Genomic DNA, 21,109 nt, shown 5'->3' with positions numbered 1-21,109 from the left:
CCACCCCCCATCAACCATCAGTTTGTTCTCAGTATTTAAGAGTCTCTTAATGGTTTTCCTCCTTCCCTCTCTGTAACTTTTTTCCCCCTCCCCCGCCCCTGGTTCTGTTGAGTTTCTCAGGACCCACATATGAGTGAAAACATATGGTATCTATCTTTCTCTGCCTGCACGTCACTGCACGTTCAGTCTCCAGCTTCCACTGGGCCCCCCGTACACCTGCTGTCCTGTTGCCCTTGTCAGATGTCTTCCCAGCAGCCATTCCAAGTGTCCCTCTATGTCGTGCCCTCCTGCAGTTCTAGAGGATTCACGCTACCCAGATCCCTCTGAGCTCCACTCCACTGATCGCACTGCACGCAAGATGTCTCCACCTGGGTGTCCTCAGCCACCTCAAGCCCAACATGCTCCTGAGACCTGCTCTCTCCTGCATTCCTCTGTGAATGGAACCACTATTCATTCACACATTTGCCCACATCAAAAATTCAGGTGTCATCTCCTCCAATCATTCATATAATAACTGTTTATTGAATACATACTAGGAACCAGTGTTCCAAACGTTATATGCATCAGTTGATTTAATCACGACAACTATCGGTGGAGGTGCTATTATTTTCCCCAAATCACAGATTGAAAAACAAAACAAAACAAAGAAAACAAACAAACAAACAAAACCAAAGGCACAGAGAAGGTATACAAACTGCTCCTGTTTCCATACTGGTAAAGGCTAGAGCTGGGAGGAGAGCCACTCACTCTAGTTCCAGAGTCCACACTCTTTTTTTTTTTTAATATGAAATTTATTGTCAAATTAGTTTCCATACAACACCCAGTGCTCATCCCAACAGATGCCCTCCTCAATGCCCATCACCCACCCTCTCCTCCCTCCCACCCCCCATCAACCCTCAGTTTGTTCTCAGTTTTTAAGAGTCTCTGATGGTTTGGCTCCCTCCCTCTCTAACCTTTTTTTTTCCTTCCCCTCCCCCATGGTCTTCTGTTAAGTTTTTCAGGATCCACATAAGAGTGAAAACATATGATACCTGTCTTTCTCTGTATGACTTATTTCACTTAGCATCACACTTTCCAGTTCCATCCATGTTGCTACAAAAGGCCATATTTCATACTTTCTCATTGCCACGTAGTACTCCATTGTGTATATAAACCACAATTTCTTTATCCATTCATCAGTTGATGGACATTTAGGCTCTTTCCATAATTTGGCTATTGTTGAAAGTGCTACTATAAACATTGGGGTGCAAATGCCCCTATGCATCAGCACTCCTGTATCCCTTGGGTAAATACCTAGCGGTGCTACTGCTGGGTCATAGGGCACATCTATTTTTAATTTTTTGAGGAATCTCCACACTGTTTTCCAGAGCGGCTGCACCAGTTTGCATTCTTACCAACAGTGTAAGAGGGTTCCCATTTCTCCACATCCTCACCACACTCTTAATCATGAGGTTATTCTGCCTCGACCTTCTGGATATCTCACAAATCCATCTCCTCCTTTCCATCCCAGTGGCCCTCCTTTATTATTGTAACCCTCATGTCTTGCCCAGGTGACCAGAACAACCTCTTAGCTGACCTCCCTAACTCCAGCATCATATCCTCACAATACCCCCATTTTCTAGCCATTCTCTGTACTGAAGCCACAGTGACCTTTCTAAAGGGAAAATGCATGGGCTCTGTGCTGACAGCTCAGAGCCTGGAGCCTGCTTTGGATTCTGTGTCTCCCTCTCTCTCTGCCCTTCCCCGCTCATGCTCTGTCTCTCTCTCTGTCAAAAATAAATAAACATTTTTTTTTCAACTTTTTTTTTTTTTTTTTTTTTTTTTGGGACAGAGAGAGACAGAGCATGAACGGGGGAGGGGCAGAGAGAGAGGGAGACACAGAATCGGAAACAGGCTCCAGGCTCCGAGCCATCAGCCCAGAGCCTGATGCGGGGCTCGAACTCACAGACCGCGAGATCGTGACCTGGCTGAAGTCGGACGCTTAACCGACTGTGCCACCCAGGCGCCCCAATAAACATTTTTTAAAAATCTAAACAGAAAACGCAGTCATATCATTTCCCAGCCTAAAAACCTTCAGTCCAGAATATTCTGTAAGCACCTTAGCATGACAAACATCCCAGGAACTTGCTCATCTTGTGCTTTATGCTCAACTCACAGTTCGCAATCTCAAATGCTCACACACCTCTAGACTCATAGTGCCACCTGGAATGCCTTTCCTTCCACACCCCCACCCCTGCTAACGCCCATTCCTCTTTCTGGACTCAGATGTCACCTTTTTCAGAAAGCCTTCTCTGACCCTGCAAGGTTACCCCTTCTTTATGATCTCATGCTCACCACTATCATGGTTATTTATTCAACTCCCTCTGCCAATAGACTATAAGTTCCTCAAGAACAGAAACTTTGTGTTTTCCATCACTGTGTTCTCAGTGTCCAGTACACTGCCTCATACATATGTTTATTTAATAAATGTGCGAAAATTAATTAATTAATCCATATAAATGACTTTCCACAGTCCCCAAATGTGCCTGGCTATTTCATACCTCTATATGCTTGTATAAACTCATTCTTTCTTCTCACTTCCCGATCCACATCTGCCTAGCAAACTTCTATTTATCCCATAAAACCCATCGCAAAGGTCCTGAAAAGTAAGTCTTTCCCTAATGCAAACAAAGAGTGTCAATCACTCTGTCCTTTGCATATGCCTCTATTATTGAATGTAATCCAGTTATTTGCTTACAAAGCTATTTCTACCTCCAAAATATAAGCTTGACTGTAGGGAGTATGTGCAAACGCAAAGAAAAAAGGCTCAGTTAATATTTGTTGAATTTAACTTAATATTAAATAGCACATATTAAAAGAGAAATTTTCATGAGACTAAAATATTTTTTCAGAAAAACTATTTTCCCTCTTTTGTTTTCCTTAATTTAAATGTTAACCATGGACTCCTTCTGTGTTTCAATGTACTCAAGTATAGATTAAGTCACAGTATCTTCTTTCAGAGAAAAGACAAGAAAAGGTATTCTCAGCTAATGCCTAGGAGGGAGAACCAGACAGGCTGGGGTTTGCAAAAAAGCTCTGCCTGATAGAGTTTCAGCCTTGGATTCTAACAACAACAACAACAAAAGTTTTAGGATATTCTTTTTTTATATATAAAGTTTGTTTGTTTGTCTGTTTGTTTGTTTGTTTGTTTGTTTTGAGAGGGAGAGAGAGCATGAGCAGGGCAGAGACAGGGAGAGAGACAATCCCAAGCAGGCTCCACACTGTCAGCACAGAGCCCAATGTGGAGCTCCGACTGACAAACCACGAGATTGTGACCTGAGCTGAAACCAAGAATTGGGTGCCTAACCGACTGAGCCACCCAGGTGCCCCACAGGATAGATATTCTTAGGCACAAAATTCATTTTCTGCACGAAGTTGAGTTTTGCTCACCTCTGAAAACTCATAAGGGAGCTGAGTCTACAAGTGTTCAAATGTCGAAGGGGTTGCTGTCTGGGAAAGCAGAATTTCATGACATATATTATTAAATTAGAATGCCCCCCAGACCCTGTGGGTACATGTACATGCCACATAAACAACCATCATGATCATCATAACCGTCCCCCATTCCTCATTTCCGTCCATCTCTTCTTGCTTTCCCTTCATCTTAAATGTCTCAAAGACTTATTGCCTTGTATTTTTATTCTTGCCTTCTCCTTCCATCCCCAAGTCCCTCCTTTGTGGAGAGCCAGACAAAAAATTGGCATATGGGCTCCCAGTTTAAATCTCAGAACAAGTTAAAATCTTTTCTCCCCTGTGAGCAACATGTAAGATGAAAACAAATCTCAAAGAACTTCTGTGCCAAACACTGTCTTTCATGTTTATTCGTGCATTGCAGTAGCCCACATGCCTCTAACACATTTAACTAAATATATAGGTTGACAGACTAAAGATGTTTTCCCATAGTTTTGAAAAATAATTTTTTTCCTCTCAGAAGGTATTGTCAGCAGTAATAAACCAAAATCCTGAAGAAGTATTCTATTTTTGTTAAGGCCAAAGGTTTTGGAGTCATCAGACCTGGGTTTTAATCTTCCAAAGCCTCTATTTTCTCATCTGTAGAACAGAGATAATGGTAGTGAGCCTACTCTAATAAGTTACCTATTACCATGTAACAAATTGCTCCAAAACTTAGCAGTTAGAAACAACACAAAACATTTTGTCATTTCTCACAGTTTCTGTGATTCAAGAATTTGAAAGACGCTGGTGTAGGTGATTCTGGCTTAGGCTCTCTTAGGAGTTTGCAGTCAAAGCTGGCAGCAAGGGCTGTAGCTATCTGAAGGCTTACCTAAGGTTGGAAAAATGCACTTCCAAGATGGCTCACTCACACAGCTAGCAAGATGGTCCTGGCTCTCGGGAGGACACGTCAATTCCTCTCCTCATGGGTCCCTCTAAAGGGCTGCTTAAGTGTCCTCATGGCATGATGACCTTCAGAGCAAGCAACCCAAGAGACCAAGGGAGAGGCTGCATTGTCCTTTGTGACCCAGAAGTCACACACCATCATTTATGCAACACGAATCATCCTCATTCAGTGTGGGAGAAGCCACACAAGGACGTGATCACCAGTAAGGGAGGCTCACCAGGAGCCATCTTGAAAGCCAGCTACTACATTGACCCCGTGTTTAGTACGAGGATTAAATGAAGATAGTGTATATAAAGTACTTTACTTTGTATAGTACCTGGAATATAATTGTTCTTAGTGTTAGCATTAGCAGAAAGTTTGGTGTAAGAAGAAAAGCGATGAATTTGTTCATGTCTTCAATTTCTGCTACTGCCACAGCAAGGGCAGGGCAATTATACTCTGGAACACTGATAAATTTTTCTTTAGCCCCAAACACCATTTTAGCAGGAAAATACCAAAGAAAAAATTAGGGGAAATGCTCAAGTGCAACATGACTTTTGTTCTCAGTGAGGGGTTCTTCAGGAACTCAGAATAAAAGGACTAATTTCAATGTTTTACTCTTACTTCATCTTCCGTGTTTCTACTGTTTCTGAAGCTGCTATGCTCCCTGGTTTTCTATTTGTCTTATCTCTTTTAAGTTGGATTACTTTAGATGTCACAGGTTTCCCATTGGCCTCTGCTCTCTTTCTCCTTGAAATACTTCCTGAAAACAATCTATCTCTGCAGAATGTATGACCTGTTATATCTGATGTAGATTAGAGAGAGAAATTTCACAAAGAATCCTCTTGTTTGACCCATGTTGAAGAAAAGAAAAATGAAGATGTATTTTTTTCTGGTTACCAATTGCAATGTGGGAGGTGGAAGGGTAGGGCAGAGGGGTGTGTTCCCCACACCAACAAGCAATTCTCAGGATACCAGTTGGCTGTCCTACAATTCAACTCAATTCTGACATTATCAACCCAGAGCTAGCATCAGATTCCACAAGTTAAGGGTTCATTCCTACAAGACTCCCTCCCCCAGGACCACCAGATGCTCATCACAAGCCCAGAGTATTACCTGTACTTCTGAGCAACTAGAGATAAATCAGAGGTTCCCAACACCCCCTCCTCAGGTTTGATTAATTTGCTAGAGTGACTCCCAGAACTCAGAGAAACATTTCACTTAACTAGAGCATTGGTTTATTATAAAAGCATATAACTTAGGAACAGCCAGATAGAAGAGATGCAGAGGACAAGGCATGTGGGAAGGGGTACAGAACTTCCATGCCTTCTCCCAAAGCTCCCCTCTCCCCAAATCTCTACATGTTCACCAACCTGGAAGCTTTCCAAACCCTGTCCTCTTGGGCATTTATGGAGGATTTACTACATAGGCATGATTGATCAAACTATTAGCCTTTAAAAACTGATTCTCGGCTCTGCACTGAATGTGGAGCCTGCTTGGGATTCTCTCTCTCCCTCTCTCTCTGCCCCTCTCCTGCTCACACTCTCTCTCTCTCAAAATAAATAAATATTTAAAAAATTTTTTTAATTAAAAAAGAATAACAACACTGATTCAACCTCCAGCCCCACTCTCCTCCAGTGTCTCCTTCCCAGAGGTGGATGCGACTGAGAGTTCCAACCCTTGAATCACATGGTTGGTTCTTCTGGCAACCAGCCCCCCATTCTCAGGTGGGGTCCAAAAGTCATCTCATTAACATAACAAAAGACACCTTTACTGCTTTCCTCCCTTAGGAAATTCCAAGGGTTTTAGGAGCCCTGTAAAGAAATGATGAAAACCAAATACATACTTCGTGTTATAAACCCAAATATCACAAGATGCATGGTGAGAACTAATTTTCCTAGGCTTCAAATTACAAAAAGAACTGCTTCTCAGAGAAAAAAAATGTCAAGTGCTAGAAGCTTGTTCAAACTTAGAACCAGGCCAGACACAGTCATGGATCAGATCTATCAAGGAGATTACCTCCCTACTGCTGACCAGGTAATTCCAGATCGAATAGGTAAAGGTAACATTCCTAGGAGAGGCCAAAACTGCAATCAGATTAGGTAGTAAGTCTTGATTTACTGACATGGGCTTAGCACAAGTGACACTATGTGGGGTCTGTTGTTTCTTTTTTTCTTTTCTTTTTTTTTTTTTCAACACTAAGGACAGGAATAGAGAGAGATACAGCTGCAGAAAGTGTTATTTATTATTTGTGAGCCCCAATTCACATCATTTTCATGATTTAAACCAAGAATTTACAAGTATTACTGTTCCACAATAAATTGCTTTTCTCATATGGAATTCAATTATCTTTCGATGTAATAGAGTATCTACTACTTGCAAAGTACTATATTAATTAAAAATAAAATCAGGGGCGCGTGGGTGTCTCAGTGGCTTGAGCATCTGACTCTAGATTTTGGTTCAGGGCATGATCTCATGGTTCATGAGTTCAAGCCCCACATGATTCATGAGTCCAAGCCCTGCTTGGGATTCTCTCTCTCACCCTCTCTCTCTGTCCCTCCCCAGCTTGCACACACACCCACTTTCTCTCTCTCAAAATCAATAAACTTTAAAAATAAATTAATTAAATTAAAAAAAAATAAAAATCATATTGGTTTTGAAGAGTGAAGAAGAAACTGAGTGTTATAGCCTCTAGCATACAGTAACAAGCACCCAGAAATCTAACCGGATTTTGACTTTGATTTTGCATATCTTCCCACATTCAGCCTTGGTCACAACTCTAAGTGAAAAGCATTGTTGCAATTTGATTGAGCATGTGATAAATTCTGCTTTTAGTTACAATGAGGTGGATAAAAGATAAAGTGATATGGTCTTTTAAAAACTTTTACTGTGAAATTTTACATACATACAGAAAAGTTATATCCATTACAGCTCAATTAATTTACCACATGAACATCCATGTTATGATCACGCAGGTAAAGAAACAGAACACTGTCAGCACCCCCAGAAGGACCCTCATATCCCTTCTCAATCACTAAGCCCTTTCTCCCTACTAAAGGCAATCACTATCTTCACTTTTGTAGAAATCACTTCCTCGATTTTCTTTTATTACCTAAGCATGGATCCCTAAACACTATAGTTTTGCCCAGTTTCTAATATTTGAAACAATGGAATCCTACAGTAGGCAGTCTTCTGTGTCTGGCTTCCTCTGTTCTGCTCTATGTACCTATTTCATTGCATATAGCTGTAATCTCTTTTCATTTAAGTTTAATAGTTCACTATTTGAAGTATACTATTATTTATGAATCCATTCTACTACTGGTTAACATTTGAGTTGTTTCCAGCTTGAGGTTACATGAATAAGACAGTTATGAACAGTCTTATAAATGTCTTTCTGCACACAAGGCCAAGCAGACCATATATCTTGGAATGGAAGTGCTGGGTTGTAGGGTAAGAGTATCTGAAACTATGGTAGATAATGCTAAACAGTTTTCCAAAGTCATTGTACCTATCTATGCTCCCACCAATAGTGTATGAGAGATCTGGTTGCCATCCAAATTTGCTAACACTTGCTATTAGCAACCTAAATTTTAGCTAACCAATGGTGTATCATCATAGCTCTTTGTCCTATTAATTTGCATTTCCCTGATAACTAATGAGATTGAGTAGGTTCACATATGTTGACTGCCCATTTGGATGTCTCCTTTTATGAAATGTTGTGTGAAGTGTTCAAATCTCTTGACTTTTTCAGTTGGGTTGTCTTTTATTTCTTGATTTGTAGAAGTCCTTCAAATATTCTGGATGCAAACACTTTGTCAGTTCCATATTTTTGTAGATGTCTTTGCCCACTCTATGGCTTGTTTTTTCAATTCAAGGGGCTTCATGGGCCAACTTCCAGTTCATCCCTATTCCTTTGAGGCAGCCTTTTGAGGTCCAAGCCCCAACAGGAATTCACCTGGAGTCTTCTATACTTGGCAGGCCCTAGTCACCAATCCCTGTTGCCTTAGTCCACAAAGACTGTCCCAACTCTTAGTCTCTCAGCTTCTTCCTTGGAATTTGCATGTGCTCTCAGGGGTTCTAAGTTTGAGGCTCACTTCCCTGGGTACCTGTACCCCCTAGAGCTGGCCTGATAATTCTTTACCACCTTGTCACCTTCTAGTGCCCTGAAGAAGGCTTCTGTTTATAATCTTTCCAGGTTTCCTAGATGTCCTCAGCAGGAGGACAGACCTGCACTACCTAGTCTACCCTTCTCAGAAGCAGACATCCTCGAGGCACCTGGGTGGCTATTGGTTCAGCGTCCAACTTCAGCTCAGGTCATGATCTCACGGTCCGTGAGTTCGAGCCCCGCATCGGGCTCTGTGCTGACAGCTCAGAGCCTGGAGCCTGCTTTAGATTCTGTGTCTCCCTCTCTCTCTGCCCCTCCCCCACTCTCTCTCTCTCTCTCTCTCTCTCTCTCTCTCAAAAACATAAATAAACATTTAAAAAAAAAGCAGACATCCTCATTTGCCGAGTGTACATGGTAGAAGGGGAGAAAACCTACTTCATGTCTATTGAATTTTCCACTGCAAAAATAGAACATTGTTTAAAATTTGAAGATAAAATCGAAAAATGAAGCACAATACAAACAATGCCCAGGACTAGTAAAAGTTAAGTTAGAGCACTCCTCAGATGTCTGAAATTAACCTGGATTATCCATTTATGTCACCTAATCCAAGATTTATAGAGCTGATATCTTGACATTGTGATTTATTTTAGGTATCAAGTTGAGATACAATTATTGTCAACTTGGTGTATTAACAATGAAAATTTACTTGCAGAACTTTAATGGCCAGAAGTAAACATTTTAAATTTCTCCACCAAGCAACCAAGGACATATTTTCAAGCCCCTTCTCATTTGAAGAACCAAAAAAAAAGCAATATATTTTTTTGAAAAGGTATATTAAAATTGAGACTCTGAGCTTTAGCTAGATCTTCTTTCAGAAAGTGTCCTGATCCATGTATGGATCTGAATTATGAGACACTATTACAGATACCCTTAGATAACATGGTAAAATGCATAGTTCTTGTCTCTGGAATGCCCAGCCTCTCCTTTCAAGTCCATTAACCCTACTGGTATGCTCTGGTCCCTTCTGTCTAGGTTCTCAGGCTGCCCTGTTTCCCCTGATCAAACTACAAGATTATTTAGAGATAAATCTCTGGAACTCTCTTCTTCCGCCCCACCCTCTTTCCCATGCTAACTTAGTCTCATCCTATAGGGGTCAGTTGTAACATCGCTGCCTCTAGAAAGCCTTTCCTGAAGTCTCATAGCAATTTCACTTTTCACACATGGAGTAAATAATTTGTGTAACTACATTTCTACGTCTGCCTTCTTCACCAGAGAGCAAGTCCCATGAGATATGAGACCTTGACCATTATCCTCATCACTGGCGTATATGCCTAAAATAATGCCTAACATGGAGTCAATAAATATTTGTTGAATGATTGGATAGGTAGCTAAATCACTAAACCACTTATGCTTTCTTTTTTTAAAAAAAGGAATCATGGGGCACCTCGGTGGCTCAGCTGGTTAAGCTACTGACTTTGGCTCAGGTCATGATCTCGCAGTTTGTGAGTTCGAGCCCCGCGTCGGGCTCTGTGCTGACAACTCAGAGCCTGGAGCCTACTTCAGATTCTATGTCTCCCCCTTTCTCTATGACTCCCCTGCTCACACTCTGTGTCTCTCTGTCTCTCAATAATAAATATTTAAAAATTTTTAACAAAAAATTAAAAAATTTAAAAAAATTAAAAATAAAAGGAATCATTTGTCAGATATTTATAAGTTTTTACCACCCTATATCTATTTATCCTGCTTCCGGTATCAAAATCATTTTCCCTCAAGGAATCACCCCACTCCATACCCCAGTCCAGAAGAGGCTTATCCCAATATCACATCTCTCTGGCCACAGTGATTGGTCCTGGACATGGCAAGTGATTAAAGTCAAACCAGTCGGAGCCAATGAGGCTTAATTCTGATTACATTGGAACAGCTGCCAAAGAGGCATGCTTTCTTTCCACTGAGGTTGCTAACTAGGTTATGAGCTTGAAGCTGTCAGCAGCCCTCTTGCCCCTCTGAGAGGAGAGAGGGTGTTAAGAATGAAGCCACACATGAACACTGTACCATGAGACTGAATTCTGATGACATCATTTAAATCCTTGGATCCAGCCAGGAATTTCTAAGTTATCTGAGCCAATTAATGTTCTCTGACACAAATGTCATTTGAGCTATATTCTGTGGACACGATCTCTTGACAAAGTGAATTCCTTATAAATAATTGCAGTCTATTATTTCTAATGTGTTACCATGGCATGAATAGCTTGAGAACCATTTAGACCAAAGTTTGCAAAGGCATTTCTTGATGGTCTTGTTAATTTTGTCAAATATGCTGATATAAACATGGCAGACAAGCTATTTTAAATCCATGTTTGCTTTATTAAAATATAATAACTTCTACTTTATATACCATTGATTCTGTTAGCACCAGATCCTGCAGACCAGTTGGCTTGTAGAAGCACACAAACGGAATGCCTCTGACTTCTACAACTATTACACAGGATGAATGTTCATTTGAAGAATTTGCTTCAATTCACACCACACACACGTCACTCAAGGTGAACAATTTTATAAGCTTCTTTTTTTTTTTTTTTTTTTTTAATTTTTTTTTTTCAACGTTTTTTATTTATTTTTGGGACAGAGAGAGACAGAGCATGAACGGGGGAGGGGCAGAGAGAGAGGGAGACACAGAATCGGAAACAGGCTCCAGGCTCCGAGCCATCAGCCCAGAGCCTGACGCGGGGCTCGAACTCACGGACCGCGAGATCGTGACCTGGCTGAAGTCGGACGCTTAACCGACTGCGCCACCCAGGCGCCCCTATAAGCTTCTTATGAATGCTAGGCAATTCATATTGTTTACATTGCAGTAATTCATAAACAAATACATAGTTATTTATGAATTTGCTACAATGAAAAAGAGATATTGAAATCACCATTCATTGATAACTAAAATTCCTTATTTTGAATTTAACCACTAAATCAATCAATCAAATTAACCATCAACTCATATTTTAATATCAACAACAGATGTAACGGCCCCCTCCTGTTGGCTTAGCAAAAATTAAAAATAATTGTTTAAAAAAAGCTGCAGTCTATCATTTCTTTGCAACTCCTTTGTGGAAGAAATATAAGCAAAGGAAAATAGTGGGTGTGTAAATTTCTTTTCCTAACACAACAATCCCTAATTCAAGTGTCCTTTCCTCCAGTGTGCTGTATTATTCTATCAATTATTCTAATTATTCTAATTATTCAATCAATTATTCTATCAATTATTCTAATTATGAAATTTTCTAACATGAGAAAATATCTTTTCATACGCCTATAATGGGATTAGTAAATAATTTTCTCAAATCTACGTATCTTACCTGGATTCAAGAATGCATGCTCAATTAGGAATACTCTTCAATGCTTTTAACTCCTTTTAACAATCTACTTTTATAAAGGATTTCTTTTGGCTGTCTAGTATAATTCCCCCCCCCACACACACCCACCCATTCTCCCATTCTCCTTCTTTCTATAAGAACCCAATGCCCTATCCAGAAAACGTAGAGAGACCTAGCCAATCAGAGTATCCAATTATCCTATGTTCTGGCTGGTCTTGTGTGTGAGCATGAATCCTCCCCTTGAATGACAGCTGGACCTTGACAAAGAGAATATTTTTTCCTTGGATTTCCTGGGCTGAAAATGAATTTAAAGCTATTGGCAGCCATCTTCCCCACCACATGCAAAAGGCTTTTTTTTTTTAATATGTATTTATTTATTTTGAGAGAGTGAAATAAAGAGTGAGCAGGGGAGGGGCAGAGAGAGGGAGAGAGAATCCTGAGCTGGCTTCAAGCTCAGCTTGAAGCATGACCAAAGGACTCAATCTCACAACCATGAGTTCGTGACCTGAGGTGAAATCAGGAGTCAGACGCTTAACCAACTGAGTTGCCCAGGCGTCCCAGGGAAAAGGCTTTCTTGCAGAAAAAGCCAAGGAGATAAAAGCAGAAACGTGAGCAAGATGGATAGATGACAGGAGGAAAGAATGATGAATGTGAGTTCATTGTATTGCTATTGAAAGCAATCCTAAACTTTGTGGCTCTGGTACAAGTGGTTCATCTTTTGATCCTATCAGCCATCATGGTGTCCTAACTTAATGGACTAATAAATTCCTTATTGTAATTAAGCTGTATTGAAGTTTGAACTAAGTTTCTACTACTTGAAACCTAGCACTCTCTGATGATAATTATTATATTTTTAGGAATCAGACATTTACTTAAAATTTATTCCTGGGGTTTATTACGAAGACTTGCAAATAACTAATATGTAATGGAGCAAGTTGCTATTTATGAAGCAAACTGAAAATGTCTTATTTCTATTAGAATAGGAGAGAATAAGCTTATACATTTTGCACTTACATACAACACACAGACTAAGTCATTTGTACCATTAAATGTACCGTCCAGGATGCCTAAAAATCTGGAAATCATGAAAAGTCATTAGATATTTGGATTGAGTAACCCAGGACAGGTAATTCCATACACAAATTAGTTCATATCTGAACATAGCTAGCACATGGCACCGTCTCTGCAGAAGTTCACATGGATCCAAAAATTCTGGGTCATCTGAGTCCAGAAGATAACTAGATATACTTCATTTTCATACTTTAAAGAAGTATACAACCCTATAGAGGGTTATAGACAAAATTCTTTACGGAAAATTGGTACATTTTACATGCATTTCTTCTAAATACTAACAAAGTGAAGTTATTTGCCAACATTATTTAAAAGTGATCTGGGGCACCTGGATGGCTCAGTCAGTTAAGTGTCCAACTTCAGCTCAGGTCATGATCTCAGGGCTCGTGAGTTTGAGCCCCATGTCAGGCTCTGTGCTGAAAGCTCAGATCCTAGAGCCTGCTTCGGATTCTGTGTCTCCCTCTCTCTGCCTTTCCCCCAACCTTCTCTCTAAAAAATAAATAAACGTCAAAAAAAATTCTTTTAAGTGATCTTATTTGTTAATCAAATCCTCTGACAAAAATAATGCCTGGGAATCAGACTTCCTTTCACAGAAAATATTCAGAATCCCTTTCATGAAACCAGCCATACATATTAGAGCAAACCCGGATTTACTCATTGACCCTTCTGTGGCTCCAACTAACATCAATGAAGAAAGGCACTGGTGCTTTCATCAATCTCCACCAGTCATTGGGAATGTGGTAATTCCCAGAAGCAAGTGAATAGCAAGCTGCTTGACCCTGCTCAAACTGAGTGCTTTCAACAGGGATCACTGTTTCATACATCCTCACTAGCAGCTACTTGTTAAATGCTATACGTCTACTTTTTATTAAAATGTCAAAAGTAATTCTTTTAATTCATACTGGATGGCTGTCATAACAGAATTCAGTAATGAAAACCAATGACAGAGATTAGTTACATACTATAAAACTGTACTTGAGCCATCTGGCATAAAACAGGGCCATTTTTCTTCTCTAAGTTATCACACTGGTAAATATTGACTAGGAAATTCTTAGTGTGTTGGTGCCACAGAGCTTGGCCAGATCGATTTCTATTACAATAGTATGAAAAATGCCTGTATCCAGCCTACATTTCTAATAAGAACAAAAATAATTTTTTCTCCTAAAATAAGGAGGACTTCCATTTCCAATAATGGCAGGTAACAGTTGGTTGACCCAACCATTCAAGTGAACACTACTAAAAACTTTAGGTGAAAAAAACTGCAATCTTCTTAAAAGTATTAAAAGGCTATCAATATAGTAAGCAATTACCAGACCAAAATCTAAATGCAATCAAACACCAGAGAAGTAAGCAAAGCACTAACCTCCATAACTGCTTTTGCTCCAGGGCACTCACTAACCTTGAAAACCTGGGGCTTTGTTTGGTGGCCTTGCTGGGCAGTAAAACAGAAGTCAATGATTAGAGTCTGCTCAAGATGGGAAATATAATGAGAACTCTTTTTTCACCTTATACTGGGACCCAAAATTAAAACTGGCCACTCCAACACCATCCCCAAAAAGCCACAGTAAAACTTGCCAAGGTGCTAAGCAAAGAAAGAAAAGAAAAATAAAGGAAAAAATATCCCCAAAGTTGGGGTCACTTGTGACTCAAAATTGCAGCCCGTGTCCATACTACTAAACTGTCCAGAGAACTTCAAATCATGAGTTAGGTCTAGGGCAGTCCCAGATTAACAGATTCTAAGGTGCAGGGCAGAAGCAAATATCATTCTCCTGTCAAGGAAAGCACCATTAATGCCAGACCTCAAAAACTAAACATCCCTACAAATAATATTTTAGGACAATGAGGAATAGAAATAAGCAAACACACAAGAAAACTAGACACCATGAACACAATTAGCAGAAGCTAAAGATATCAGAAAGACCATCAAAGGCTTCACATAGGGGACTTATTAGATACAGACCATAAAACAACTGTGTTTTTACCATTTGAACTACTAACAGATAAACCCGAAGATATCTTCAGGACATATGAATCATTTTTTTTTAATTACAACAATTCTGGGGTGCCTGGGTGGCTCAGTGGGTTAAGTCTGACTCTTGATTTCAGCTCAGGTCATGATCTCATGGTTTGTGAGTTCAAGCCCCACATCAGCTCTGCGCTGACAGCTGAGAACGTGCTTGGAATTCTCTCTCTCCCTCTCTCTCTCCGCCCCTCCCCAACTCATGCTTTCTCTCAATAAATAAATAAATAAACAAACACATTTTAAAATTAAAAAAATAAAATAAAATTACAACAATTCTATAAGACAAATGGACTCCAAAAATGTCAATGTCCTGAAAAACAAAAACCCAACAAGTCCCCTCCCCCTCAAATGTCAAGGAAACTGATCTACACTAAAGGAGACTAAAAAGCTTAACAATGCAATGTAGCATATGATCCTTGATTGGGTCCTGGACTTCATTTTTATTTTTATTTATTTTATTTGTATTTTAGTTAATATGCGGCACAATGGGCTAGATGGGCATTGGGTATTCAGAAGGAAGGACACTTGTTGTGAAGTCACTGGACTTCATTTTTAAAAACCACTGTAAGATTATTGAAAAACTAGGGAGATATGAACATGGAGTATCTATCAGAAAATACTATATCAATTTTAAGTTTATAGACTGTGATAACAGCATTATGGTTATGTAAAAGAATGTTATATATTTGCTTTCAAATGATTCAAAAGATAAAGAGAGAGAAAGAACAAAGGCAAATGTGGCAGAATGGTAACAATAACTGATGACTCTGAGTAAAGAGTACTTAGGTACGATTACTTCAAGTTTTTCTTAGGTTTGAATATTTTTAAAAACAAAATGTTGTAGGGGGGAGTTATACAGTGGATTCAAAAAAGATTCCAACAGAATATCTAACAAAGAAAGACACTAATTAAATTTAGAAATTTTTGGATAGATAATAAGCATATTTTAAATAGCTGAAGAATATATGAGTGAACTAGAAAATGGATCAGAAGAATTATGCAGGTCAGTACATGGAGTGACAAAGAAATAGAAAATACACAAATGAGGTCAAGGGACATGAAGGACAGAGATGTGATGTCAGTGGAGTCATGAGTGAAAGAAGAGAGAAGAGTTAGAGGCAATAACTGAAAACCAATAGCTGAGAACTCTACTGAAACATTGGAAAAGACCAATCTATAGGTTCAAAGAACCCATCAAATCCCAAGTTACACAGATGGAGAAAAAAAATCCATACCTAGACTCAGAGAGGGTGAGGAACCAAAAATTAAGGGAAAAATTATTAAAAGAGCCAATAAAAAAGATTATTTTCAACAGAGCCATGATTTCATGAGAGCTAATTTCTCAATACAGTGGAAGCCAGAAGATAGTAGAATGATGAATTCAAATGTGTTTAAAGAAAAAACTGCCATCTTTTAATTCTATAACCAGCAAAAATTTCTTTCAAGAGTAAGGGCAAATTAAGGACAATTTTAGACAAATAGATATGGGAAGTTCAACCTAGCCAACCTCCTTAAACTTAGTCAATTAGCACTGTCCATGAATTTTGATTTAACCTGCACTGAATTATAACATTCTGCTCTCCAGTAGTCTGCCCTTTCCTTAAACTGATCCATCCAATAACGTACAACTGTAGGATGGATACAGGAATAATGTCCAACGACTGCTGAAAATGATTCTGAAATGGCTAATACACAAATTCACCCCCATTTGAAGTCTCCATGGTACTTCCAGTTGTCATTCATACAAGCTCATGAATACGTGCACATCCATACTAATGTACCACTTTTCCAACATGAGGAAGCAAAACAATGTGAACTCAGCAGGGATCTCATTGTCCCTGATCGTAATAATATGTCTATCCTACGGTTCTGTATTAATTACTTTACAAATAGAAATGTCATTACCCATATATAAATTTCACTTCTGAACAGAACAAAACAAAACAAAACAAAACAAAGATCCATGAGTGGTGACCTCAAACTGAACTGGTTAAATTTAGGGACTCATTTGTAAAGGTCAGTGCCCTTTGCTGCAAATCCACTTCGTATGCAGATGAGAAGTGTAACCTGCCCTATGGCACTGGGCATAATTAGCCAGCTGCACCCTTCTAATAAGGTGCAGATGGTTAATTACCCCAGCAAATAACTGCTTACTTGTGGGCACAAAAGCCTGTACCTAAAATCATTGAAAGTATATTTGGGCCTATTTTTGTTCATGCAAACAAAACACTTGTTCCAAGGTTTCATCTGTGAACAGAGCACCACAGGCTCACACTGCCCTGCTCTGGGGGAGACCCATTAACACTGCTGCGGTCTGGTTCAAGGGAGGGACCACTGGCCACAAAGCTGTATTTCAGGTGGTGAAATATTTCATGGGGTGCTGAATCCTTGTTGAAAAAATCTCCTAAAACGGGAACCCTCTTGCACTGTTGGTGGGAATGCAAATTGGTGCAGCCACTCTGGAGAGCAGTGTGGAGGTTCCTCAGAAAATTAAAAATAGACCTGCCCTATGACCCAGCAATAGCACTGCTAGGAATTTACCCAAGGGATACAGGAGTACTGATGCATAGGGGCACTTGGACCCCAATGTTTATAGCAGCACTCTCAACAATAGCCAAATTATGGAAAGAGCCTAAATGTCCATCAACTGATGAATGGGTAAAGAAATTGTGGTTTATATACACAATGGAGTACTACATGGCAATGAGAAAGAACGAAATATGGCCCTTTGTAGCAACGTGGATGGAACTGGAGAGTGTGATGCTAAGTGAAATAAGCCATACAGAGAAAGACAGATACCATATGTTTTCACTCTTATGTGGATCCTGAGAAACTTAACAGAAACCCATGGAGGAGGGGAAGGAAAAAAAAAAAAAAAAAGAGGTTAGAGTGGGAGAGAGCCAAAGCATAAGAGACTCTTAAAAACTGAGAACAAACTGAGGGTTGATGGGGGGTGGGAGGGAGGGGAGGGTGGGTGATGGGTATTGAGGAGGGCACCTTTTGGGATGAGCACTGGGTGTTGTATGGAAACCAATTTGACAATAAATTTCATATATTGAAAAAAAACAAAGAAAAAAAATGTTTTCTCCTAATGTTTATTTGCTGCAATAGGAATTGTAAATGAAACAGAATTGGGTTTTCCTAGAACCCAAAGTAAATTCTATACTCTTTCGATAAAAACTCTGAAATGAAAGATTTTCACAAACAAACATTGCCAATGTTAGTTGTCTTAAGAAGGAAAAATAAAAGTCTAATTTTCTTTTGCCCTCGAGGAATTTCATGGGCTAGCTGAGAAACCAGAATTTAGAAAGCCATGTAAAATACAATACATCCAATGATTGTTAGAGACTGTTCCAAAAATCCCATTTAAAAATGTAATCGATCAGTATTCCCATGGCAAGAATAGGATTTGGGGAGAAAGCAGAGAAGGGGTTACTACTTCTTAAAACCCATGTTTGGAAGTCCTCTGCAGCTGCAAAGCTCTCAGTATGTTGTAGGGGCTAGATGACAGGGCTTGGGAACAGAATACTAATCTACTTGAATCTGCACAGAACCTTTCCTCTGAAGAACCCACAGCGTGTGTGATTCCATTCAGTTTAATTGTATGTTGGAGAAGAAGAAAAGCTACTTGCCATGGTTTTAATTGCTAAGAACACACTCTCTTTTCAGGAACCATCTGTTTAATTATAATTACAAGCAGCGATGTAAAAACACAAATGCTTAACAAGTACAAAACTCCCCTACCACTAACAGTTTTAACATAACGAGCCATATTGTGAAAGAGTATGTTGCCTTTTCCCTCTCTGCAATATTTCATGATTTAGCAAATGACAGCCTACCATTTATTATGGAATCTCATTCTGGTAAAGCTAAAGTTATTAATTACTATTCTTAGATTATATCCCTCTGTTATTCCTTTTTATTAAACTTCAATTCCCTCTGAAAGTGAAGGGAATTATATCAGAAATGAAAAATATATGGCCCCTTTTTTTCCACCTCCCGCTAAAATCTTTGAGGTTCCATATAATAGACATCACCTATAATTAATTATAGGGACATTCCAAAGTATTGCAAGAGTAATTTTTTGGCTTTCATAAACACAAATTTCTGCCTTCCTGGTTCTGAAATATGCTTACAACACTATTATTTTAAAAGCCACAAGTATTGGTAATTGTTTTCAGGCAAGAATAAAAATAGCTTAACCTTGAAATTTATTTTAATTAGGGATTTTTCAAAGCCACTGCTGCAAACTTGGGTGGATTGTTTATAATAAAAACCAGCATCAACAACATAGTTGTAGAGAACATAGAATTAGGGAAAGTTATTTAACTTGGGCTTACAATAGTAGTTTAAAGAAATAAAAACAGACACAGACGCAGTCAGATCATAATGTTATTAGAGCAACCTTACATTCAGGACATTTTAGATAGACTATTAAAGCAAGAACATGCCAAATAAAATGCAGATTTATGAACTACCAAGATATTACGAGAGATTTCTTTCTTAGTCATTTCACACTAAACTTTCTTTCTTTCTTTCGTCCTTTATTTGACAGAGAGAGAGCACGCAAGCACAGCAGCCAGGAGGGGCAGAGGGAGAGACAGGATCTTAAGCAGACTCCATGCCCAGTGCAGAGCCTAACACAGGGCTTGATCTCAAGACTGTGAGGCCATGACCTGAGCCCAAATCAAGAGTTGGACACTCAATTGACTGAGCCACCCAGGCGCCCCAACACTAATTTTTCTTTAAAGTCGACCAAGTTGACTCTTTGGTATTCATTGTAAGATGAAGACCACTACTTTAACAAGATCATATGCTTTCTGACAAGCCTTTCGATCAAGCAAAGAACATTTTTTAAAAGCCCACTCCTCTTCCCTACCACCGTAAGGGGTAAATATGACTCTTTTAAAAAATCAGCACTTAAGCACTTTAAATCCTCAAAGAAATAAAAAGACTGCACAGTTTTTCAAATTAAAACACAATAGAGGCATCTGGTGATTTGTCAATTCCTCAATTATCGTTCTCTGCCCAACCTGAAATCCTTCCAGCCATGATTTGACAATTATTTTTTGCCTTATTTCGAGCCCTCATTCCCCTTGCAAGACATTTTATATGAAGAGAAGCCAAATGCTAAGTGCCTTTGCAGTGTTAATGAGGAAATAGATCTTGGAAGAAATCATTTGAGACAAGGAGACTGCCTGCAAGAAACGGCTGTGTCTTTACTTTCGATGACAGCAACCATGATCGAGTGTACTACTATCCCCTGCGCTCTGAAATGTGCTCATCCTAAACCAGTGACCTTTTACCTTTGAGGTCTGAGTCCCACTAGGAACTGGATAAAAGCTATAAACACTATCTCCCCCAAAATGAACATAAACATAACATCTAAAGGTCCACATATCCAAGGTCAAAATCTCTACTTTACACAGATCCTAAAGCGTTATCGGTTAAAACTTGATTTCAATGCTCACAAGCTATGAGGGTGTCTTTCAAACTTGATGAGACTTTTCATGTTCTAAATGTTTTTGCTGCTAACATGGAGAAACATTCTCAAAACTATTTTGAAGTTTGTCAAACTATGCCACTAATTAATAACAATAACTTCCCCTCTACTTTGTGGTTGCAAAAATCATTCTCACACATAAGTATTGCTGTGACTTCGCCCAAATAAATCTGAGTTTGCTCATATACAAATAAAATAAAATGAAATTACAAAACAATAAAATGATAAAAATGAAACAATTTTTTAAATGACAGAAATGAAATAAAATGTAAAACCCAAATCTATAAAACTTCCAGAAGAAAACACAGAAGAAAATCTGTGTTACCTTGGGTTAGGCAAAGAGTTCTAGGTAGGATAATCCATAGAAGAAAACAGTGATAAATTGGACTCCCTCAAAATTAAAAAGAAAAAAGTGACTTCAAAACAAAACTCAATAAGAAGGCAACCGAGCAGGACATGGGCAAATGATATGCACAGAAACCTCACCAAAAACAAAACAGAGTAACAAAGAAGCACATGCAGTTCAACAATGTTAGTCATCAAGGAAATGTGAATCTCTTAAAAACAGAATGAGATACCACTACGCATCTACAAGAATAATTAAAATTAACAAAATTGTTACCTGCTGGCAAGGCTGTAGAGCAAACGAAACTCTTACACTATC

The 21,109-nt window shown here is 39.1% G+C and overlaps 1 protein-coding gene across 14 annotated transcripts in view; it reads right to left on the bottom strand.

Moving 5' to 3' along the window:
* Positions 1 to 21,109, bottom strand: part of HYDIN (HYDIN axonemal central pair apparatus protein) — a 441,202-nt gene that overhangs the window by 358,376 nt on the left and 61,717 nt on the right. For 2 of the 14 annotated variants that reach the window (XM_042967955.1, XM_042967959.1), the window contains one exon: positions 21,068 to 21,109. The exons of 11 other annotated variants lie outside the window; for them this stretch is intronic. The gene's annotated coding sequence lies outside the window, so the exon portion shown is untranslated. Of the gene's footprint in view, positions 1 to 4,321; positions 4,442 to 21,067 lie in introns of those variants that run through there. One more of the 14 variants, XM_042967957.1, reaches the window with a different exon arrangement.

The sequence above is a fragment of the Panthera tigris genome, chromosome E2 (genome assembly GCF_018350195.1).
Source record: "Panthera tigris isolate Pti1 chromosome E2, P.tigris_Pti1_mat1.1, whole genome shotgun sequence".
NCBI classification, from domain to species: domain Eukaryota; kingdom Metazoa; phylum Chordata; class Mammalia; order Carnivora; family Felidae; genus Panthera; species Panthera tigris.
The sequence above is the reverse complement of the archived record's forward strand: the minus strand, read 5'-3'. Positions and strand labels throughout refer to the sequence as shown.